The following is a 25374-nucleotide window of genomic DNA, read 5'->3' as shown; positions in this document are numbered from 1 at the left end:
TTCCCTTAAGTCATGTCATCTCTTGATATGGCCAAAGTATGACAGCCATAGTTTAGTCATCTTGGCTTCAGTTCAGGCTTGAATATCTGGAGGGAGGTCAGTAGAAGATGGAGCAAGGTTGTTCTCTTCTTCTCCAGAGGCTAGGGCACAAGCCAACTGATTAAAATTACAAGAGAAGAGATTCCATCTAATCATTAGGAAGAATTTCTGTGTTGTAAAAGCTCTTTGAGAGTGGAAGAGACCACCTTGGAGAGTAGTGGACTTTCCTTCTTTGGAGGTCTTTAAATAGGGACTTGGGGGGGATTCTTTACTTGCATATTCCTATATGGCAGGGATTTGGACTGGATGACCCTTGTGATCCCTTCCATCTCTGTAATTCTGTGATCTTTCTATGTTTGAGCATGGAACAACTTAGAATGGTCACCCCTACAATGAAAATATGGAAACATCAGCAGGACCATCCACCTGTCTGTAACGTTGTACTTCTAAGATCGTGCCTTGTGGATCCTGCACTGAACAGCAGGTTGGTCTGAGATGTCTAAACTCCCTTTCTGCCCTTACTCTGTTGACATGGTATGTTTTTAAGTGTGTGAAAAGACTAGGAGTGAAGGGTCTGGAAACCATGCCCTGTGAGGAGAGACTTAGGGAGCTGGGGATGTTCAACCTGGAGAAGAGAAGGTTAAGAGGTAATATGATAGCCCTGTTTAAGTATTGGAAGGAATGTCATATTGAAGATGGAGCAAGTTTGTTTTCTGCTGCTCCAAAGAACAAGACGCGGAACAATGGATGCAAGCTTCAGGGAAAGAGATTCCACCTCAACATTAGGAGGAACCTCCTGACAGTAGGAGCTGTTCAGCAGTGGGACACATTCCCCCGGAGAGTGGTGGAGTCTCCTTCTTTTGAGACCTTTAAACAGAGGCTGGATGGTCATTTGTTGGGAGTGCTTTGATTGTGAGTTCCTGCATTGCAGGGGATTGGACTGGATGGCTCTTGGGGTCTCTTCCAACTCTATGATTCTGTTCACTGTAGAAAGAATGCAGTTTGATACCACTTTTAAGTGCTGTAGTCCCATCCTATGGAATTGTGGAATTTGTCGTTTTACAAGGTCTTTAGCTGCCAAAGAGTGCAGGTGCCTCACAAAACGACAAGTCCCAGGGTTCTGTAGGATGGAGCCATGGCACTTAAGGTGGTGTCAAACTGCATTATTTCTATTGTCTAGATGCACCCCAAGACCCCCTGACGTTTGGATTTCTGTGTGTGTTTCTTCATGTGTCACTGATCTAGGCAGACGTCTTGGCTGGAAAGAGGTGAGCTCAGTGTAGTACTTGTGCAGCAATGCAATTAATGTTTTAGTTTTGTTCTAAACCGCTTTACTTGAATGCCTTTATAACGGAATGGTTTGTGGAATTGTGTTTTTCTTTTACTTTCATAAAATAAGGTTTCAGCTGGACTTGGTTTTAATTTTTTTGTAATCTTCCTTTAATCTTGCTGCGAGAAAGGCGGAGAATTAATTGATTAATTAATAATTTGATTTTCGAATTGCGGGGCATGAGAGTTGCTCAATGGGGACATAAAACTTGGAGGCCCTGATCCTTCCGCCTCCTCTTCTTCCCAGACTTTTTTACGTCTAAAATTTACACATGCGTTGGGTTAAATATTGAGTTTCCGTAAGTAAAACTGTTCTAATTACCACAATGTTATTGCCTTGTAAAATGTTAAAATATGAATATACATGAATGTGCGGATGAAAATACGCATGCTAAATAAACAAAATATTTGTATTCGTATACTGCGTCGAGTGGGGGATTGGGCGCGACGTCTGCATGTAGATGTAAAGGAGGGTCCCAAGGGTAAAACGCTTTGAGTACCACTGAATTAAAGCATTGTGGGGTGTAGTGGTTTGAGCATTTGGAGTATGACTTTGGAGATCAGGGTTACAATCCCGGCTCGGCCATGTAAACCTGCAGGGTCAGGGCAAATCACACTCTCTCAGCCTCAGAGGATAGCGGTGGCAAACTCCCTATGCAGAAAGTTGCCATGATAGGTTCGCCTTAGGGTCACCATAAGTCAGAAATGACTTGAAGGCACACAACAACAACAACAACAACAACAACAACAAACCCATTTGCAGCAATGTAGCTGAATTTCCTAGTAGCGGAAAAGTATTAAACCCAGAACATTAAGTCAGGATGGGGTACAACAGCCACTCTCCCCCTGGGGTGGCTAATTCTGCTGCATCTATATTGGAAACGATGGGATAAGCAGGGGCAGGGCAGAGTTATCCTCTCTCTTCACAAGGACTGACTGGGGTGGCCTGACCCAGTCATTGACTCATGCAGAGAGACACTAGGGCTGCCTCCTCTGATAGTAGCAGTGTTGACTGCATCCCTGACTGACTGGAAGTACAATGAGCCCTTGGTATCCACTGGGGTTTGGTTCCAGAAACCTCCCCCCCCCCCCATGGATACCAAAATCCATGGATGCTCAAGTCCCATTAAATACAGCGGTGCAAAATAGTGTCCCTTATGTAAAATGGTAAAATCAAGTTTGGATTTTGGAATGTGTATTGAAAGTACAGTTGGTCCTTCACGTTTGTGACTTTGACTTTTGCAGATCTGATTATTTGTGAATTTGATTAATATCTTCTCTCTAGGAATCTCTAGGTCCTCCAACGCAACTCTGCCAGAGGTTGACCAAGAGAACCTAAAGGTTCGTAGAGAAAACACTTCTCTGGGCATGTGTAGATCCCCCAGCATGATTCTGTGACCAACTTCTGGCAGATGTTGACCGTCGGAGCATTGGAGATGGAAATTCCTGGAGAGGTGTTCTCTTAGGCATTGGGGGTCTTTCCACATTCACGGGAGTCCTTCACCCCTAACCCCAGCAAATGTGGAGGAACCACTGTATTTTAAAGGCATGGATAGTTGAATCTGTGGATAAGGAGGGCCATGGAGGGTCAACTGTACTGGAGCATGGAATGGTGACTCAATCTGAGACAACCTAGCAGCTTCCTCTATAGAGATGAACTTTCAAGTTCACGGGACCTCCGAACCGCTGGTGTTGTTTTGCTTCTCTTGGTCTGCCAGGGTGCCCTAGAGTGTGGTTTGGAAATTAGTATGTTGGCGCTGAACCAGGTAGGTTAACGCAGCTCTTCTGTCAATGGCTCCCCCTCCCCATGCCAACTTCCTTCCTTCTCTGCTCCTTTGTTAGGCTCATTACGTCTCCCTTTGCCACCCATCAACCAAGCATTGGGGCGGCAACTCAGCCTGCAATATCTTGGTGGCGGTATTGAATCCTGTTTCTGAGGAGCGTCGGCGACATTAAGTGAGATGGATAACTGGAAAAGGTTTCGGGAGACAAGGTTTTTACTGCTGACTCGCACACACACTCTCTCTTTTTCTCTGAATGGGTTGCTTGTCAGCTTCCCACCTCCCTTGCTTCACTATCCCCCCCCCCCCTTGCCTGATACTAGTTTGTGAGAGGAGGGAGATAATTCACTTTAATGAATTATAAAGCTTGTTTCGCTGCAGTGGGTCTTCATTTTTTACCCCCCTCCCCTTGCTGCCACAGATTTACAGTGGGAGCGGAATAAAATTAACACAGAACTCTGCTTCTCTCAAAGGCTTCCGATCCCTCCCTGGCACATGCAGCAGGAGCAAAGGAGAGTGGTGTAAGGAACCTGGATGATGGGACATTTCTCCAGGGAAAGAAGCGTGGGGATAGGCCTTACCCAGGGCCATGAAGTTTCAGGATCTGACATATAGTAGAAACAAGCAGGTGCTCCCAAACCAGGCAGAGGCCAGCTCTTGAGCAGTACTACTCAATGTGCTGGTCCAAGTTGGTAGGAAAGAAAGGAACAGTGGTACCCAATGGGCACAATGATGGTGCCAGTCCCTGTTATGTTAGAAAAAGAATAATTACTGGTCTACAATATCACATAGCCTAAGAAGCATTGCTCTGGAGAACACTAAATGGAAGTCAAAAGGGCCAGAGACAACCATGAAGTCAAAACCAACCTGAGTTCAAAGGTTAAGGGGGCAGGAGGCCAGCCAGTATCCCAACCCAGTGTCAAGTCACTTGGACCAGGGAGCACCTCTTGAGACTGGAGCTCTCTGTAGAGCCTGGTTGATGGGGATGGGTCCTTTGAGCCACTTGGCGGGATATTCAGCCATGCTGGGGAAGCATGTGCCCTCTCCAGTGTTGTTGGGCAGTGACTCCCAGAACCTCCTGGCATCATAGGTGGTGAAGCCTGGTGGGAGTTGGAGTCCAGCAACATCTAGAAGGCCAAAGGTTTCCTCATCCCTGGGTTAGATAATGTCCCATGTGGCATTGAGAAGCCCAGCTGTACTGTGGAACAGGGGTCCATAATTTCACTCATCCATGTCTCTCTATTGGTCAGGCATTTGGATCCTGGACTACTTGGCAGGTACAGAGGTAGGGCAAATCAGCATGGGTCCACTTCTCTAATAGTCACACCAGGGAGACATAGATGTGATGTATTTTCTTGTTGTTGTGTGCCTTCAAATTGTCTCTGATTTATGGCGACTCTAAGGCGAACCTATCACAGGTTTTTCTTGGCAAGTTTCTCCAGAGAGGGTTTACCATTGCCATCCTCTAAGGCTGAGAGAATGCAACCTCCCCAGGGTCACCTGAGTGGGTTTCATGGCCATGCAGGGATTTGAACCCTGTCCTCCAGAGTCATAGTCCATGCATTGTACTACCTGTTACTCCTCCACCACAGGGTTGTATGATAATGGCGAAGGAAGCAAGCAGATTTTGTTATCTCTGCGCAGCCTGTTTCTCCAGTGACTTGTTACCTTCACAGGTTCTACGTCTATGGCCTTTTCCCTCCTGCTGTCATTTCTTTTGGGGGGTCAAAGTGTGCCCCCCACCCGGTTGAAAAAAAATGCAGAAATGCTATTATTTATTCATTGGTCCAGAATGCCATCTATGGAGTGGAGGGGCATTTCTACCACATTTGGAGGGAATGCCCAGAGACATGGTTAAAAATTGCTCCTGAGAGGGGCAAAAAAAATGTTGTCTTTCAGAGGCGTTGCTGATGTGACCCACAAGCCTGGTGCAATTGCAAGCCTAGGTACACTAGTGTAGTCTGGAAAATCAGTATGGAAAGGGATCTTGTAGCACCTTTGAGGCTAACTGAAAGAAAGAAGTTGGTGGCATAAGCTTCCTCAGATGCATCTGAGAAAGTAGACTCACGTCTGTGAAAGCTCATGTTACTACTTTCTTTCTGACATATTATACTTCTTTACTCGACTGTGACTTGTCATGTGAGTTTAGCATTTCACCATAGCTTTTTTTGTGGCTTGATAAACACTGGTGTTGGTGGTAGAAGGATTAACTTGGGTAACAGTCCTTGCATGGTCACCTGGTGACATTGGTGACTTGCTACAGGTGACCAAGAAAGCTGCCGTCTGAAAGTATTTGCAAACTTAAATCTTATTTGTAAACCTTGGAATGGTTATCTGTTGAGGATAGGGGAGTACAAGAGATTGATAAAATACCACTCTGGTTTAGGATTGGGTAGACATTACATAATCTAATCCCATAACCAGAGATTTGGCATGGTCCTTTTCCTCTTGAATATAACTTCTCCTTTCCTTGAACGTTTAAGAACTAGCCATAGTTGATGTTACATGCATACTGGTTTTAATGCTAACCCTGGTTTGCTGTTTTGTATGCATGCTAGTTTTAATGCTAACTGTGGCTTGCTGTTTTATATACATAATAGTGTTAATGCTAACTATGGTTTGCTGTTTTATATGCATACTAGTTGTAATGCTAACTGTGGCTTGCTGTTTTATATGCATGCTAGTTTCAGTGCTAACTATGGTTTGCTTCAAAGATATAGCCATGTTAGTCTGTAGAATGAGTATGTAGAGAGATCTTGTGGCACCTTTGAGACTCACTGAAAGAAGTTGGTAGCAGGAGCTTTCCTAGACTTGAGTCTACTTCCTCAGATGCTCTTTAGTTTGCTGTTAACTTAGGGCACAGAACCAGGTTTGCAAACTGGTTTGAGATAACCACAGCTATAGGTTAGTGTGCATTGTAATGACTGGGGGGCCCTTGGGGGGTCTCTTCCAACTCTATGGTTATATTATTAATGTTAACCACAGTTAGTTCTGAAAAGAGGGATGGATTTGAATGTGAGAAGCAGGAATATGAATTGAAAGGCCATACTTTGGGCATGGCTCAGCATCCAAGGTATGGTTAGGTGACTGGCATCATGTCTCAATTAGCTTTCAAAGTGTCTCAGGTAAAGATGGCTCCCGTATCTGTTTGCTGTGTTCCTTTTTTTCTTCTTCTTTCAATGGGAAGGTTCTGGTTTATTTGCCGCAAGCAAACTCTGCATATACGTTCTGAGCAAGACAGTGAGGGCTCTCGCTCTCTCCCTCTCTCTCATTTTTTTTCTTTTCTTCCTTGGAAAGAGGAAAACCCATCTGCCAGAGGCTGGCATTCAAAATGGTTGCATGGGAATGATCCCTTTCGCTGCCGCCGAACAAGGCCAAATCGATGGCATCTCTCTTCTCTTCTCTCCCCCTCCTTTCCATGAATCATTCCTTAACTTGCCTGGAGTCTCCAATTATCAGACAGAGAATTTGGGGGGGAAGGGAGGTGACTTGACAGCGTAAAATACTTATGGCCTTGTTGTTTCAATAGCGTATTGTTCAGGTTTTCTCAACCATTATGGACAAACAAGGAGCAGCATGGGGGACTCTGGACATTGAGCTGGCCAAGATTGTAAAGAGCAGGGGAATGCTTCACATTCCTGGACATCAGATTCCGATTCTTAAAGACACCTGGGTTGGGGGCTTCTTTCTTTCTTTCTTTCTTTTTGGGAGGATGGTCTCTTTGGGACACTTTGCCTTGGAGCGAAGAAAAGTCACAGAATATCTGATTTAATTTGTATTTTAAAAAACGCTAACCCTTCTGGGCTTGAACTTCTGCAGGTGGTTTTTCCTTGCATGAAATTGTGGTCTCCCTGCTCACCCCATCATGGCTTGTCTTTCAGTGGCTCTTTACTGCTGATACCTGCTATCATCCCTCCATATTTGCGGCTTTGATATTTGCGGGTTTGACTGTTTACAGATTTGATTAATATGTTCTCTCTAAGAATCTCTAGGTCCTCCAGTGCAACTCTGTGGTCAACTTTAACTAAAAGATGCACCGAAAAACCTAGAGATTCCTAGAGAGGACACTCTACTAGGCCTTTGTAGCTCCTCCGGAGCAATTCTGTGGTCCGTGTCTGTTGGACGTTGACCACAGAGTTGCCCTGGAGGACCTAGAGATTCCTAGAGAGAAGACTCTACTAGGCCTTTGTAGCTCCTCCATTGCAGTTCTATGGTCAGTGTCTGTCGGACGCTGACCACAGAGTTGCCCTGGAGGACCCAGAGATTCCTAGTCCTCAAACCAAAACAGTATAAATGAATTATTGCGAATATTTCTGGTTATACATGCACACGTATACTTCTGTATCATTGGGTTATACATTCACATGTATACGTTTAAACCCCTCCAGACTCTAGTTCCCATGAACCCCAGCCAGGAGGGGAAATTTGTGGCAGTTGTAGTTCAGTAACATCTGGAGGATGATCAGTTAACTTTCGTACAAAGCGTATACTGTTCTGTTGGTGTGCAAACGCTGTAAATTCATAGCTACATACAGCAGGCCCTTGCTATCTGCTGGGGTTTAGTTCCAGGACCTCCTCATGGATACCAAAATCTGTGGAAGCTCAAGTCCTATTAAAGACAGTGGCAGAGTAAAATGATAGCCTTACCTTTACCTTTACCTTTTTCAAGCTGTGGATGGTTGAATCTATAGATCAAGACTCTGTGGATATGGAGGGCCGACTCTATTAGAAGAAAAAGAAGAAGATACCTTGAAAACATAAGAAGAGCTTGGCTAAATCAGATCTAAGGTCCTTGCTGACCGTGTATCTTATCTCTGTTAGTGAGCAGCCAGATTTTTTTTTATTAGAAGTTCACAAATGGGGCATGAAGAAGATAGCTATTCCCCCTTTGACCCTAGGCTCTGCTATTCAAAGGTAAACCACCCCTGATGTTTCATTTACGTAGAACTCCTTGGAAGACCAAATTCGGATGGTGAGTGCTGACAGCTGCATTGTCAAAATGGGGCAACTAAGAAACGGGGGGGGGGGGGGGGGCATATCATCACCTCTGACAGAAGCCCCAGGATTTGCTTAAGTCTGCAGAAATGTTAAATCATAGAATCGTAGAGTTGGAAGAGACCACAAGGGCCATCCAGTCCAACCCCATTCTGCCATGCAGAAACTCTCAATCAAAGCATCCCTGACAGATGGCCATCCAGCCTCTGCTTAAAGACCTATAAGGAAGGAGACTCCACTACACTCCGAGGAAGGAGTGCGTTCCACTGTCGAATAGCTCTTAATGTCAGGAAGTTCCTCCTAATGTTGAGGTGGAATCTCTTTTCCTGTAGTTGCATCCATTGTTCTGGGTCCCGTTCTCTGGAGCAGCATAAAACAAGCTTGCTCCCTCCTCAATATGACATCCCTTCAAATATTTAAACAGGGCTATCATATCACCTCTTAACCTTCTCTTCTTCAGCCTAAACACCCCCAGCTCCCTAAGTCGTTCCTCGTGGGACCTGGTTTCCAGACCCTTCACCATTTTGGTGACCCTCCTTTGGACACACTTCAGTTTCTCAGCATCTTTTTTGAATTGTGGTGCCCAGAACTGGACACAATATTCCAGGTGGGGCCTGACCAGAGCAGAATAGAGTGGCACTATTACTTCCCTTGATCTAGACAATATACTTCTATTGATGCAGCCTAAAATTGCATTGGCCTTTTTAGCTGCCGCATCACACTGTTGAAATGAAACAGCTGGAAAAGTGACTTCTTGCTCTGCAGTCCTCGGACTCCCCCACTGACCATGCTGGCTGGCGACTCTGGGAATTGTAGTCCTAAAGGTAATGTTTCCCAAGATCTGCCAAATGGTTGGACAGGGATTTTACTAGTGCATAAGATCTCACCAGAAATTTGCACAGATTCACATGTATGAAAATGTTTGTGGGAGCTTGGGACATCCATCCAGTCTACTCATAGGTGAGCCTTCTTTTCCTTCTCATCCTTTACCCTCTTCTCTTTTATCCCTGGCATCCATGCATTCCCTCCTTCTCCAGACCTCTCTGTCTTGCTAGCCAGTCTCCAACATCTAGAGCGCATTCTTCCATAACCGCCAAATCAAAATCAAACCAATTTGATCCGTGTAAACCATACAGATTAAATGTAGGTGGGCTTGATGGACATAATTTTGAATAGCAAACCTGCTGCGTGGGGGTCTGCAGAGACTATATTCCATTGTATGTATAGTTGCCCATTGGTCACCTTCTTTGCTTCCATTCTGGGCCGCCTTCCCCAATAGGCCTAATTTCGTGGGCTACAAAGTGGGCATTGTTATTTGCGGTCAAGTTGACTTTGACCTATGGCGACCCTGTGAATGAGAGACCTCCAAGAATCATCAACTGAAGCCTCGCAAACTTAGGGCAGCCCTGACTTCTGGACAGAGTCAATTCACCTATAATACATGAAACCCCCCACCCCTCTTTTTCTACTGCCTTCCACTTTACTGTCACGTTATTGTCTCTTCCATTGAGACATGTCATCTCATCCTATGTCCAAAGTACAAGAGTTTAGTCATCTTCTAGCAAGAGTTCAAGCCTGATTTGCTCTCGGACCCATTTGTTGGTCTTTTTGAGAATCCATGCTAGCCACAGCACCGCATTTCAAATGAATTGATCTTCTTCCCACTACATTTTTGCTGGCTTTTAGATGGCTGGTTTTAAAGTTTCTTAAAGTTTCTTAAAACTTAGGAAGCAGTATCAGTTTTGATACCGAAACACTAATTGACATCGTGAAACATGCTTCCAACTTTGGGTGGTTTTCCCTACAGTCTCATCTCCATAACATAAAGTGGCGCAGACCTAAACTGATAGACAGCTACCTCCGTGAAAAGTTTCTTGTGAGTGGATAGAATAGGTTCTAGCATGGTAGAGAAGCCACTGAATGTAGCTGACTGAGTGTGCAACCTGGACCAAGACCCAAGTCCAAATCTCCGCTCTCCTCCAAAGCTGATCAGTTCACACTAGATCACCTGCGTACCTCACAGGGTTGTTGTGAAGATAAAAAATGTAGAGGAAGAGTGTTGTGTGTGCTTCCTTGGAGGAAAAACGGGATATAAACATAACAAATAGTGCATTTGTTTGGTTGAGAGTACTCCCTGGTGTGCTAGTTTTCCACTTGGAAAGAGATTCTTACGTAATGGATTGAAATGGCGTTTTCCTCACCTGCTCCCTGCAACGCTCCAGCCAAGCCTCTTGCCTCAGGACTCTGCCGCTTTGTTCTGCCGCATGGACGCATCAGTCCCCTGCCTCTTTCTCCCCTTTCTTCCAATCCTTACATTATCCCTCCCCATGCAATCTTAGCAGAACAGAGTTAGCCGTGTGGGGCCCTGCTGCTTTTGACATAATGCTCTTTCCACGTTGCCCCTTGGGCACCGGCACATGAGGGGCGAAGTGGCTGTGTCTGCTCAGGCTGTCCATCTTCTCCACCTGCAGTTGTCCCTTTCTTTCTAGGACTCTTCTGCAAGCACTGGGTTCATCCCAGGACCTGGAAATCTCTCTCTTTTACCTGGCAGCATCTAGAACCCACATCACCCCTGCTTCCCTTCCTTCCAGCTTTGTAACTATCCCCTTCACTTCCAGAGGGCAGTTGCTGGACCTGATGTGGGTGGGAATGATGCATACCTCCACATGCTGATGGATGGTTGTTATTGTTATTGTTGTGTGCCTTCAGGTCGTTTCTGACTTATGGCAACCCTAACGCAAACCTATCATGGGGTTTTCTTGGCAAGATTTGTTCCGAGGAGGTTTGCCATTGCCTTCCCCTGAGGCTGAAAGGGTGTGACAAGGTCAACCATGGGTTTTATGGCTGAGCCGGGAATCGAACCCTGTTCTCTAGAGTCGTAGTTCAGCACTCAAACCACTATGCCATGCTGGCTCTCCTGCTGATGGACTGTAACTCCCAACATTCCTCACATTGGCTAAGTTGGGTAGGCTTGATGGGAGTTGTAGTGACACGCCAGCACATGTTGACCAAAAGCCAGCATACAAATAGAGGGACAGGACTTGTAGAAAGGGGTTGAGTTAAGTTCTTAATTGTACCACCACCACCCTGGATTCTGTGAGATGGATAAAACATGCTTCAGTATGCTGCCCACTTCACTGGGGACATCTGTGGGGCCCTGTTAAAGCCCTATCCCTAAGCATACACCGGCCTTGTTTTCAATGTAAGTCAGTGGGGGACAGCTTTCCAGGAGGGTTGCCTTCTGCCAACCATTCCTTACTCTGGATCTAAGATCGAAGCAGTGGAGTGATAGCTCCCCGCTTGAGGCAAGTGTTCCAACAAAGCATATATTTCTTCCTGGCTTGGGGCAAGTTGTATTGGGGTCCATAGGATGGCAAGTTGCCTGGCATATTGGCGTCACTGGGGCAAAGGAATGCAGAGAAGCATTGCTTCCTTACAACCCATAGCAGAAAGTTCCTATACCCATAGCACCATTTCAGTGGGTGTTTCCTCTTGTAAAACAAACATTTTTAAAACCCATCGTACCTGCTAGTTTGAAATATAGTGTTTAAAAATTAGGTAGCTTTGCATAACTCTTTCCAAATGTAGAAAAAAGGCAGCATTGGAGAGCTACACCTCCAGATACAGTTAATCCAGATTTGTTTCAGGTTGTTCCTAGTTCAGATCGGTTCACATACAGACAAGGCAGAAGCTGTCCTGAACTTCTGGTGCTAACTTCAAAGCTGCCGTTGGTCCCGCATCTTTGCAGTTGTATGTTAAGCTGTTGCTGTTTTCCCTACAGCTCTGTGATGAAAGACCTGTATTGCCCAGCACTGGCCTTGAAAGCTTCAACCGGTTCAGTTTAATAGCTAAAGTGCTACTAAGGGCTGTATTGGAAGTAGACGCCAGCTCCCAGCAAACGCTTGGAGGCACTCAACCAAGAGAGAATGGGGGGGAAAGAGCCCGGCCAGTCATAGAAGGATAGGTAGGTTGTTTGCTCAGTTCGGGGGGGGGGGGGAATGATATTGTCAAAAACATAAATCATTGCAAGAGTGCCTTCAGTTGCACCAAGTGAAGGATGGACTGCCATGGAGCATTTGTTCCTAGTAGTAAAAAAATCTCAACATTGGTCAGGGTGTTGGAACGCTGAACCCAACGTTGGTGTTGGAGACATCTCAGAGTCTCCATTTATCTTGATAACTTGAGTTCCGTTCAGCAGGGGCTTGGAGGAAAGATGCTAGGGTCTGCTGGCCTTTATCCTTGGTGCTTTTCCATCTAGGTTGGGTTTTCATGACTCGGCCTGGGGTTGGACGTCACCAAGGGGCAAGACGTGTCAGACAGCGTTGAGGCCGAGCCAAGCACTTGCAACCCGACTTGTGTCCAGTTGAGACAACTGGATGGGTGGCAAACAGGCTGCCAACTTCCACGGTAGTCAAGTTGCGTTTTCTATCCGTGTTCCACATTGACATGTCAAGAACCGGACACAGGTTGGCTTCCTTTTTACCATCTTCTCTTGAAAGGATCCTTCTTTAGGCCTCCATGTTGAAGGTGTCCAGTGGTGGTGGTGGTGGTGGGTCCTTTCTCCTCTTCTGCCCCCCCTTAACCTCTCCCCTTCATTTTAGTATTGGCAGTTACTTGGTAAAAGCGAGAGGAAAAAGGGACCCTTGCAGGGAAAGGGAGCCCACACTTATGAATGAGACGCAAAGTTTGGCAAGATGCCATCCTAGGGTATTTTTTAAAGGAGTGGGGGGGCAACCAAGTGGGAGAGACCTGATGATGATGATGATGATGATGGAAGCCATGGGGTTGGGGAGGAAGGAAGGAAAGAAGGAGGCGGGCAAAGTGGGTGACGGCGTCAGGGGGGGTTAGAAACCTCAGCAGTTAACTGGCTCTTCTATGCCACAACCAACTTAATTTTTTTTTAAAGCGATAATTCCATGTCCTGAGGTTACAAACCGGCTGCAACTGGTTTTATTTTTTTTCCCCTCTCCCCTGCCCCCGCTAGGCATCATGGGTAAAAGTAAGCATCCCCCCCCCTTTTCTTTTGTTTAATATAACGGCACCACAGATGATTGGCAGGGACGTGCCCGTTCCACGACTGGGTTCCGGCAGGTCCCTGGAGGGGGATGGCACGCCGCGGCCGCCCATGTTCCACCGAGGGGGCTCCTGGTGAAAAAAGACCCTGGCTCTCCCCCCTGCCCTCCTGGCGTGCTCCCGGTCTGTCTTCCCCTCCATCTGTCTGTCTCTCCCCTCCTCTTGTCAAGGCGAGGAGGGAGGCAGAGCACGCTACCTGTGAGTATGCTTCGGGTCTCATTTTTGGAAAGGGCGAAAAAAATCTTCCCTCCTCCTCCTCCTCCGTCGTCTTCTTCTTAAACAAAGGGCTCTTTAGGGATTAGCCAAGACCTTTTTTTGAAAAATAATAATGTTATTCTTCTTTTTATGACCGTGAGCTTCTGAACGTCGTGGTTTTTATTATTTTATTTTTTAATCCCCCCCCCCTTTTCCAAAAGCTCTCTCCGTGGAACCATTCATTAAAACCGTTTTATTTTGGCGGATGCCCGCTCCCTTCGCGGCGGATACCAGTCTGGATCTGCAGAGGAAGAAGGTTGGGGGGTGAGCATTTATTTTGGGGGAGGGAGAGAAAAGAAAGGTAGACAGTTTAGGGGAGATATGGCAAAGGCGTTCCATTGTCTTTCTGGTATGCTGGCGGTGCGATAGAATACCCCCAAACCTTTCTCTCTCTCTCTCTCTCTCTCTCTCTCTCTCTCTCTCTGCGCCCCCCCTTTTCCTCCTCCACCCCACACCCCCCTTCGTTTCATGTCAGCTACAACCCCAGTCTGTGAATGGAGGCAGCCAGCTGACGAAGGGAAGCGCTGGCACGGTGCCAGGGGCTGGAAGACGCACGTTTGCGCCTGTGTGAAGTCTACGCCGGAGCACAAAGCGGTGGCAGGGAGGAGGGGGACGATGGAGGCGGGCGTCGGAGGGAGGGGGAGGCCTTCCTTGCGGTCTAGGAAATCGCAGCCCTATTATATAAGGCAGCCTGCGTCACTCAGGCTTGATGGGAGGAGGAGGACGGCGACGATGATGGTGATGATGATGACGATGAGGGTGGCAGCAATGTGGAGGGATGGAGAGAAGAAAGATGTGAATGGTCTTTTAAACCTCCTTTGCCACCTCTTGCCTTTTATTTTGTTTTATTTTTTTCCAATTCTGTTACAGCGGTCAGTTATTGAGCGAATGCCAGTGGCTTTTCTTCCCCGCTGTCCGACTTCCTCCGCCCACCCTTCTTTGAAACACACACACACATGCACACACTGAGAAAGAAATCAAGAAATGCTCAGCTGCTTGAAAGCCATGTCTCTTGAGGAATGCCTCCGCCACCTTTCATGGCAGAGCCCCTTCTGTTTGACCCAGTAAATCCAGCGACGAGGCTTTAAATCCATCCCCGCCTGGACAATCTCTGGACTCTGCAACATTTCTCCTTCTCATCCCCTTCGCCCTGGACACTTTTGTACATACCCCGAGTCAAAGTTTCTTTCATAGTGCGTTTGGGTTCACTGTTGGATGATGCATTTGGGTGCCTGGTTTGTTTGGCTTTTATATGGGGCTTTTAGCTTGTGTTGCGGTGGTTGTCCTCACGTTACCCTGCTGCAAGGGTTTCCCACTCTTTTCCATGTGATGATTTCTGTTTTCCCCTCTGTTACCCTCTTCGAAGACCTAAACTTGCGCATCTCCTGTGGTGGTTGGCTGCAGTTGCTGGGTGACCAGGGGAGGGCACTTTGTACATGCTCAGTGCGCATCTTCTATTCCGTCTTGCATTCCCACGGCTTTTTAGGCTAAGCTCTAGCAAGCCTTAAGGATTTACAGTGAATTTAAGTTCTCTGGGAACAAAGGCTCTGAGAGTGGGGTGTTTTGGGGGGGAAATCCATGCTGCGTCGGTGATGGAGGTGAAAATACAAACTTGTAGGAGTTCTTGCTTTTTCCAGGAGCCTGTCCATTGCTTCCAAGTTGTCCACTAAGCAGAGGATGAAGGCAGTGTTGTTGTTACCTGGAAACTGGACTTTGGAGATAGACTGCCGCTGAAGCCGGGGGCATAATTCAGCTGGTATAGTGAATAGCTTCCAACAGGCCCATCCATTATGACTTTATCTCATACTTTGTGGAGAGCATTCTTGTCCAGCTGATTTAAGCCAAAGGTCGATTGGTTGAGAATCTCATTGACCTCAGGGGCTCAAGGTGCGATGCTGCTGTTGTTGTGTGCCTTCATGTTGTTTCCCACTTAAGGCGAAGCTATCATGGGGTTTTCTTGGCAAGATTTGTTCAGAGGAGGTTTGCCAATGCCTTCTCCTGAGGCTAAGAGAGTGTGACTTGCCCAAGTTCATCCATTGGGTTTCACGGCCAAGTTGGGAATGAAACCCTGATCTCCAGAGTTGTAATCCAACATTCAAACCACTGTGCCATACTACCAACTGTTAAAGCTTCTGTATGTAATACATAATTGATATTACATACTGGATTTTTGTCGTGTGATTTTGCCATTATCGTCGGGTGCTTCTGAAACATTGCATCTCATAGCAACTACTAAGCTATTCAGAGGAAGGTTTCTACTAAACTGGATGGTTCTATTCAGCATTCGCGACGAACGGAGCTTGGAAATGGTACTTTTTGGATTACATTTCCCTGAATCCCCAGCCATAATGGCCAACTCTTGTGTTTCTGTTATTCCTTTTGAAGTCAGCCTCAAACTATGCGTTTCCTCTGCTTTCTTTCTGTCTCTTTCATCCCTGCTTTTCTGGTCTATGCAGCCTGAGTTTTGTGTGCAGCAAAATGGGGAGTTAGAACTGGAAGAAATGGTTACAATGGGCCTATGTCACCTGAAATTACAAATGGAGAATGTCACTTTTGGAATTCCCTCTTCAGTTTTATAAGAGATGCCTGGCATATTGGGAAGAAACATCCTAACCCTATTCTGTTCTCTGCCTTCTGCCGCACTAGGAATTTTCCAAGATGTGATCCTTCTGTAGTTTGAAAAAGTATAGTCCATTCGGTGTCTTCGTACCCAGGTCTACATGGAGTACAATGAACAGGCAGAAACGGATTCTGTCATTTTCAGATGGTAGGCAAAAAGCCGAAAGAAAAACTTTCCTTGGAGGCTGAAAAGTAACGCTGCAAGGAGAGGACTGGATTCAAGTGTTTCTCTTTGAAATTCTGCCTTTCTGCTTGCAAGAGCAGGAGAGGTCATTTTGGCTTTAAATACAGAAACTTGTTTAATAAAGCAGCCCTCTTACTTTGAATTTGCAGCCGGAAATTGTACCATTTTGGGATTCTTAGGACTTCTGCATAAACCCAGGCCAAAGAGTTATAGCGAAGGAGGAATGCACTCCCTCCATTCATTTTTTGGCTTCTCATTAGCCCTCTGTGCTGTCTATAAACCTACGGATCCCATAGATCAGTGGTGGAGAACCTTTTAGAGACCGAGTGCCCAAACTGCAACCCAAACCCCACTTATTTATCACAAAGTGCCATGTACCTCTGGATTTCTAATGACAAACTCTAGTGAAGTCTGTGTTGGGACAATGGTGCGTGTGCCCACAGAGAGGGCTCTGAGTGCCACCTCTGGCACACATGCCATAGGTTCACCATCACTGCCATAGATAATGAAGAGGGATCTTTTTCTCTTGACTGACCAACATCTGTAGAATAGGGAGATGGTGTTGTCCCAGAAAACCGGACCAGCAGGAAATTCATAGCAGGCAAAATTAAGCACTTGCCTATACCATGCCTAATTTGTTTAAGTTATGCGCTGCCACATGACAGAAGAGGGTTATGAAGTGGTAGACGCACATGGAGCCAGCGTGGTGTAGTGGTTTTAGCGTTGGACTATGACTTTGGAGAGCATTGTTCAAATCCCCACTTGGCCCTGAAAACCCACTGGGTGCCCTTGGGCAATTCACACTCTCTCATCCTCGGAAGATCCTCATGGAGCATCCTCAGAGGAAGGCAATGGCCCTCTGAAGAAACTTGCCAAGAAATCCCTCTAATAGGGTTGCCATACATGGGAAAGGACTTGAAAACACAGAACACATACATGCTGCTCAGAAGATGCAGCAAAGGCCTATTGAATCCATCCTCCTATCCTGCTTGCCCATAGAGGCTAGTTAGCAGTCTCAAGCAGGAAATAAAGGCAGTAGCTTTCAAAGTTACTTTTATAACAAGGAATTACTTGCCATTGTAGTCTAAGGTCCCTGAAGAATAGTTATGCAAAGGGATCTTGTAGCACCTTTGAGACTAAGTGAAAGAAAGAATCTAGTAGCATGAGCTTTGGTAGACCTAAGCTTCTGAGAGTAGGCTCAGGTCTACAAAAGCCCATGCTACCAGCTTCTTTCTTTCACTTAGTCTCAAAGGTGCTACATCAAGATCCCTTTGCAGACTGATGAATATTTAGCTACTGTCACAATTGCACTTTTCATAAAGTAGTTCTTTGCTTACCCTGTTTCCCAAATGTATCCTCAAAAGCATTACCAATTATTTTAGTTCCTTTTTAGAAAGTAACCTTTGAATGCTACTAGCTGGTGGTACAAGACGCCCTCTTCATGTTCACCTTGCTGGAACTACCATACTCATAATAGGACACGAGGCAGCACTTGAACCATGTTCTATTCCTCCTCCATCAGGAGGTTACATACACCCCTTGACTGTGAAAGTCACAAAAGGAATGAAGTCATCCCTTGTTATGTGACAGCTACGATGTGACTTAGTTAAGAAACAGAAATTGGGCCCATACAGATAGGCCAAAATAAAGCTGCTTCGGGTCACTTTGGAGGTATGCTGTTTAAATGCTGCATGTGTCCTAAGAGGCCAGAAGCTGCACCAAAGCCATGCTCCAGACCTAAGGACTGGAGCGCAGCTTTGGCGCAGCTTCTGGCCTTTTAAGATGCGTGAGTCATTTAAACAGCATACCTCCAAAGTGACCTGAAGCAGCTTTATTTTGGCCTGTCTGTATGGGCCCATTGATATCAAGCAACTTGGTTATTGTGTGCCTTCAAGTCATTTCCAACTTATGAAGACCTAAGGCAAACCTATCATGGGGTTTTCTTGGCCATATTTGTTCAGAGGAGGTTTACCATTGCCTTCCCCCTGAGGCTGAGAGAATGTGACTCACCCCAGGTCACCCAGTGGGTTTCATGGCTGAGCGGGGAATCGAACACTGGTCTCGAGTCCCTCAAACCACTACGCCATGCTTGCTTTCAGCCAAGCATCTAGTTACTTGTAGCTAAATACTTTTAAAGCATGCTTTTACATTTGTGCCTGTGGCTGCAGTTTGGTGGTAGACGGCCTCTGAAAAACAGACCGTGTATACAATTGTTGCTTCACCCTCAGTAAGCCTCTTCTCCTCCATCAGAATGTTGTCTAATCTCATTTTACAGTCAGGACCTGGGTCATATGGCTCCCCCTCCCAAAGAAAACATAGAAAGAAGCCTCATACTAATCTGGGTTGCTGGTCCATCTGGCCAGGAATTTGTCTGCTCTGGTCAACAGGAGCTCTCCAGATTCTCAGACGGAGGAGGTCTTTTCTATCGCTCTCTCCCTGAACATTTTAGCGGCTGGTGTTGTTGTTTTTGTTGTTGTGTGTCTTCAAGTCGTTTCTTACAGCATCCATAAGGCGAACCTATCGTGCGGTTTTCATGGCAAGACTTGTTCACTGGGTGCTTGCCATTGCCTTCCCCTGAGGCTGAGAGCATGTCACTTGCCCAAACTCACCCAGTGGGTTTCATGGCCAAACTGGTCTTCAGAGTCGTAGCCTAACGCTCAGAACCACTATTCCACACTGGCTTTCCTTCGCTGCTGATGCTGGGGACCAAGCCAGGCATATTTTTTTTACCTCCAAAGCCACCTGCCTCTGGTTGTTGTGTGGCTTTAAGTCATTTCCGACTCATGGCAACCTAAGGCTCAAGGTTTTCTCGGCAAGTTTTTTTTCAAAGGGAGTTTTGCCTTCCTCTGAGGCTGAGAGAGTGTGACTTGGCTAAGGTCACCCAGTGGGTTTACATGGCCGAATGGGAATTCAAACCCTGGTTCCATAGTCGTAGTCCAACCCTCAAACAACTACACGACACTGGCTCCATGTTCCTCTACCACTGGATAACCCCCCTCTGGCATGTGGCAGCAAATATCTTAGGCATTGCACAGGCAAGTGCTTTATTTTGCCTGCCATGAATCTCCTGCTGGTCCAGTTCTACAGTTTTGGGACTGTCGGGAGAAAAAGATTCTTCCTTATTATCTTTGCTGTCCATACGTTTATAAGCACTTACCTTGTGCTTCCTTAAGGCATCTTCCCCACACAACTAACTGCTTCTGAATGGCTTCTTGTAGGGAAGTTGCCCCAAGCTGCTGATCATTTTGGTTGTCGCTTGGGCAGCTTTTCTTCAGGCCTGCAATCTCTTCTTCAACACCGGTCAACCTGAAAGTAGAAATAGATAAAGGCTTTGTTGTCTTACCTTCTGTCTAACCTCCTGCCTGTTTCCCTAATACCACCAGCGTAAGACTTTGTCCTTTCCCCCCATACCACTAGCTTCCCTTGTGGAGTTCTTGCAAGAGTTGCTGAAATAAAGTGCATAAAATGGCTTGAACCCTCTTCAAATCCTCCCCCCTTTCCCAACCGCTGTCACATGTTACTACTATTGCTCCCTGCAGCCTCAACCAGAGCCGAAAACTTTCTCGATTGCTTTGAAGTGGCGTTGGCTGCCGTCTCTCTTGGAGCGAAATAGCTGAACTTCCTATGCTCTCGCCTGCAACTGAGTGCAGCTCTATTTATATCACAGTAGGCCTAAGCATCCTCTTCCCCTGCTCCATTCATTTTGCTTCCTCGACTCGTAGACCTCCTCCAGGCCCCCACCCTTCATGCTGCGTTGCGAAAAAGATCCCCCACTTCTTTTTTAATGCTGAGCTCTGTTAGGATGTTGACAACCCTTTTATTTCTGGAGACCTTTCCCTTTCCCTTGGAACAGTTGCCTCTGACTAGCCAGAAGGGCGAAGGCACAGAAAGAGAGGGGGCAAAGCAGCCGCCGCAGTGTTGTTTCCACTGCGTTTGCGCTGAAAGGGGCTGATAGGGATCCTGCTTCGGTAGCTGCTTCCGTCTTCCTTCGAAAAGAAGTGTCTGGATGGAACCGTTCTTGATCACCGCTTTCTGAGAATCTTGGTGCAGCCCCATTCAGAGGAACTTTGCTAGAAATCCTCTTTTCTCCTGCGACGGATCATCACAGCGGAAGGCAGATGGCGGGCATCTCAGTTGCATCTGTAAGGCGAGCCTCTTTTGCTATTGACTCTAAGCATAAAATCCTCTTCCCCCTCCCCAAAATCCTCAAATGTAAGATGTGGTTGTGGCATGGTGCATAGCTTTGCGAGCGAGCGAGCGAGCTGCACGCGGAAAGAGAATGTGAGATAATGTGCGGACAACCGTAGGGTCAGAAGGAAGCATCAGGGGTTAAGCTGCCTGTCTTGTGGGGCCGGAGGGAGGATAGGATTGGCTTGATCTGTTCCTTCTTTCCCTCCCTTAAACTCCAAACCTCTGCTTGCCTAGCTGCCAAGCCCCCATTTCCTTTTTAGGCGGTGGACCTTTTTATAGCATTGTATGGAAATGGTTTGTCTTGGGAGACAGCCATTTTGTGCGTTCTGCCTTGAAATGTTATCTTTTACGGCAGCAACGTCACTTTGCTTTTAGTGCCGGCTGGAGAAGTCAGAGGCGGAGCAGCTGACAGCGGGTGGCTGGCTGGCTGGAGGCTTCAAGCTGGTCCTGCCATCTCTCTCCAAGGATGGGCCCCGGGGCAAAGGGGGAGGAATTGCACTGCCCAGCCGTACTTGCTCACTCTCTTGCACCTGGCCTTTCTCCCTTTCCCCTTTTCCTTCCACCTAACATCAGCTAGGTATATTTTTGGAATTCAGATAATGCCAGGGCTTGTTAAAGGTAGGCGTAAAGTCAAGCATGATGGACACATTTGCAAAGTGAAACCTTTTATCAGCTAATAGCCAGCATAGTTAGAGGGAACCTTCATGTACAGGGGTTCACCACCACCCCAAACCAGTCTGTGAGGAAAGTCGAAAGGGGAAAGACCTCACCTCCATGTCCTGTTCCACAGCTTTCCAGAGGAACCTTCCAGGCTACTCTTGATAACAAGATGCAGCACTGGGTCAAATATGGGCAGCTTCCAAGAACTGGAGGCTGGAAAATGTGCCAGTGTGCCACATATTGCCTACTCACACTACTCACCTTGGTCCAGTTCAGCAGGCCTCTTCTTCTGTTATATTACCAGTAGCAATAGCTGGGAATGAAGGTTGCTGTGTTTAAGAGCCTCTAAATGTCATTTGCCAGGAGGGGAAGGGGCAAAGGAGTGGGTGCTGTCTTTGTGAAAGCATTTCCTTGGATACTCTGTGGAACGATCTTAAGAGCTGTTGTTGTTGTTGTTGTTGTTGTTGTTGTTGTTGTGAACATGGAGGGACATTCTGATGTGTTTTCATATGGAACCCAGCTGTTGAACAATGTTGCCACTGGCTTATATGGGGTTTTGTGGGGGGGGGGGGGTTTGACAAAGAGTTTATAAACTTGTGGAGCAAGTGAAGTTTGTTATTGGCTAGGTTGCAGATAGGTCTCGATTTACATTGGGGTGGTGTTCCTAAACTCACTCTATAAATTGATAGAAGTCAAAGATATAGCCATGTTAGTCTGTAGAATCAGTACGTACAGAGATCTTGTAGCACCTTTGAGACTCACTGAAAGACATTTCTTTCTTTCAATTGGTCTCAAAGGTGCTACAAGATTTCTCTATGTGTAAATTAGGGGAAACTGACAAAAATATTAAGAAGCAGTTCTTCAAGGAATCATTGGAGACCAGCAGGAATGCATTACTACAGAACTGACATCGACAATTGTACTCAGCCTGCCACAGGGTTTTAGATAGGTTCAGAGAATAAAAAGCCAGAATATTCTTTTTCCAGCCTAGAATAACCCCTTCTTTCCAGATTGTTAGATGTCAGTAGCTCATCCTTAATCTGAGCAAGCAGAGAAAACTCCATTCAGCCCCACTAAAACGCCAGGATTCCAGTTTCTTCATCCCCCTCCTAAGCAGGGAAAGCTTACCCCTTCCTGCAAACCATGTCAAGATTTGAGTTTCTTCTTTCATGCTCCTTTTTTCTAAGCAGGCAAAGGAGACCCCTTCTTTCAAATTGCAGTTGTTGTCCCCATTCATACCCCCCCCCCAACCTAGCCAGGTAAAAGAAATCCCTCATGGATAACAAAATCCGTGGATGCTCAAGTCCCATTAAATCCAAGGGCAGAACAAAATGACATCCCATATATAAAATGGAAAATCAAGGTTTGCTATTTGGGATTTATACTTTTTTGGAATACTTTCAAGCCGTGGATGCTTGAATCTGTGGATAAAAAAAAAAATCTGTGGATAAGGATGGCCAACTGTGGTAGTTTTAATCAGGTTTGATAAAGTTGTTAGTGCGGAAATGAGTCAGGCCTTTTTGCTTTTGCAACCTGCATGGGACTGCAGGCTAGCTTTAAACAAAATCTGCATGCTGTAATGTTGGTGGGCATATTTGTAAGACTGATTCTCCATGTTCTGTGGGCAGCAGTTTGCTAAAGGCCAGTGGTATGGAAAGTCTTGCTGTCTTTATGGTCATTATTGAGCTTCAAGATATAGCCGTGTTAGTCTGTAGAGTCAGTATGTAGAGAGATCTTGTAGTACCTTTGAGATTAACTAAAGAAAGAAGTTGGCAGCATGAGCTTCCCTAGACTTAAGTCTGTTCTTCCTGGGGATAGTTAATGGCAATGCCAGGCATACAGGTCTGAAAGAAAGACCATTGCCTGTGTCTCAAGAGTAGTACCAGAAGAAGAGAGCCTTCCTCTGTTGGCATTCAAGTTAGAGGAAGAAGGTTACAGAGATCTTTGCCTGCATCTTGGCTTATGAGGAAGAAGGAACTGCCATGCAAAAGCGGAAATTTGGTACTAGGCTGAGAGTGGGGCTCCCAGAAAGTAATCTTGATTTGGCTGAAGTGAGACCTGGATCCCTACTTCCTACACCATCCTTATTCGTTATTTGCTTAATTTCATTTCAGTGCTCACCATGCTTGAACCGAATCTCAGTTAAGATACCTCCTGCTGCCATTTGAGTAGAGAGTTCATTCCCTTGAATGTGTGTAAAACACTCAGCACCCAGCACAGAAGAACAAACTGACTTAGGTGAGGTTGGAAAAGAGTTAAATTCACAGAGGAGAGCTCTCCCAATGGCTAAAGTTAGACGGGAGCAAAGCTTTGCCCCTGCAGATGTTTTGAATTACAGTACTCACTGTCCCTTACCACTGGTGACGTTGGCTGGGGCTGCTGGAAGTTGAAGTCTAACAACATCTGGAAGGCAGATGTTCTCCATCTCTGGGCAAAGGCGAGCTTGCTGGAAGCTATTTGTCCAGACCTCCTTGTGGAGGAGCAGTTTACCTTGAGCAAGAACAGGAAAGCCAGGGAGATTGTAACGGACGTTGCTTTCGTGCCATACCTCTCAACTGCTAGATGTGTTGGGAGGGCATGGCGCCTGTCAGGATGCTAGGCTAGACAGACCTTTTGGTTAGACCTGGGAAGGCAGCTCCTATGCACTTCTGCTGAAGGGCTAATGGAAAGGGCAAGGAGTGTTTTTAGGGTGTTAGCTGGGAACTGGACTAGACAAGTAATATGCCAAAGCCCTTTGGGTCAGACAAGGGCCAGCATCTTCCATGTCAGCCGCATGGCCTCTCCTTGTTCCCAGAAGCTTTGCATGTTGCACGACTTATTTGTACTGATAAATCCGACTGATTTGATTTCCCCGATCGCTGCAATTTCTGTTCTGTGTCGGAGGAGATAGCTTTCCCTTGGGGTTTTGAGTATTCTCATTTCTCCTTATCTTCATTTTGTGTGTCCTCTCCCCGTCTCTTCCTTCCTTCCTTCCTTCCACACCACATCTCCCTCCTTTCTTGAAGCCTGCTGTTGTTGTCATTTCTGCTGTTGTTACTGCTTCACACTTCCACAGCTCTTAGTAGGGCACTTATTTGGGGTCAGGAAAGTCCGTGGCCATGAATGTTAGAAGGACTTTCTTAACAGTAAGAGCAATTGAGCTATGGAACCAGTTTCCTAGAGAGGCGGTGGCGTCTTCTTCTCTTGATGTCTTCAGAAAGAGGCTGGACAGCTACTTGGCTTGAGATGCTTTAGTTGGTTGGATTTGACCTATGGGGTCTCATCCAGTGTGATTCTCCTGAAGGAAATACTGTATACACTCATGTATAAGTCTCGGACTTTTAGTCAAAAAATGGACCAGAAAAACCTGAGTCGACTTATCCATGGGTCAATGTAAGTGATGTACCTTAACTCTGGAGCCATTCCCTTTCTGAAAGACAAGAGCGTATACTGCTCTGGAAGCACCAGCCTTTAAGGTGAGCAAAAAAAGTTAGTCTTGCTGGAATTTTGCAAACTCTTTGGCATTATTTTCCTTTAGATCCTTTCTTACATGCCCTTAAGTTTTACCCTTGACTTATCCATGGGTCATATCAAAATCCATAATTTTGGCCCCCAAATCTGCCCTCGACTTGTACATGAGCTCGACTTATAGTCGAGTATATACGGTAGGTGCTTTTAAAAATCCCAAATGTGATTCAGCCAAAATCAGTGACTATACTTACATCCCACCTTTCCTCAGGTGAGCTCAGGATACCCTACAGGTTTGCCCTCTCTCCTTGCCTTTAATCCTCACAATAACCCTGGCAGGTTGGCCATGTTGAGAGAGATGAACAGCCCTTAGATCACCAGCTGAGACCTTAAGCCTAGATCTCCCAAGTCCCAGCCCAACCTGCTTGATTCTCAACCTTGTAAAGGTTCTCTTGAGTTAGAAAATTGGAGGCCAGGGCCAATTTCCACGGAATTGACGCTGGCTGAGTAATCCCAAAGCCAGGGAGGGCAGTTGAGGGCAACATTTGGCTCCGGCTCACTCAAGTGGCTCTGGTATACATTCACTTTTGATTCATTGCGGCCGCGTAATGAGCGGGGCCGGTTGAGCTGGGCAGAGGTCTGAGTCGAGAAGAGCTGCTTGTAGTCCGTGAGAAGAGACCGGGTTAAGTTGGGTCGTGCCGAGTGAGGACTGGAACAAAGAAAGTCTTGTGCCAAGGGCAGCTGGGTCAGTACTGAAGCAGAGAGGTCTGGCATGAGGGTTCCCAGGAAAGGAGTGGTGAT

The 25374-nt window shown here is 46.3% G+C and overlaps 1 protein-coding gene across 4 annotated transcripts in view; it reads left to right on the top strand.

The window, feature by feature from the left end:
* GATAD2B (GATA zinc finger domain containing 2B) overlaps nucleotides 1-25374 on the top strand; it is a 68438-nt gene that overhangs the window by 14118 nt on the left and 28946 nt on the right. The window contains exon 1 of one of the 4 annotated variants that reach the window (XM_042440227.1): nucleotides 13195-13415. The exons of 2 other annotated variants lie outside the window; for them this stretch is intronic. The gene's annotated coding sequence lies outside the window, so the exon portion shown is untranslated. Of the gene's footprint in view, nucleotides 1-13194; nucleotides 13416-20260; nucleotides 20418-25374 lie in introns of those variants that run through there. One more of the 4 variants, XM_042440228.1, reaches the window with a different exon arrangement.

This window comes from Sceloporus undulatus, chromosome 9 (assembly GCF_019175285.1).
Source record: "Sceloporus undulatus isolate JIND9_A2432 ecotype Alabama chromosome 9, SceUnd_v1.1, whole genome shotgun sequence".
NCBI lineage: Eukaryota > Metazoa > Chordata > Lepidosauria > Squamata > Phrynosomatidae > Sceloporus > Sceloporus undulatus.
Note: the sequence above shows the minus strand (reverse complement) of the source record. Positions and strands in the feature narration are given on the sequence as shown.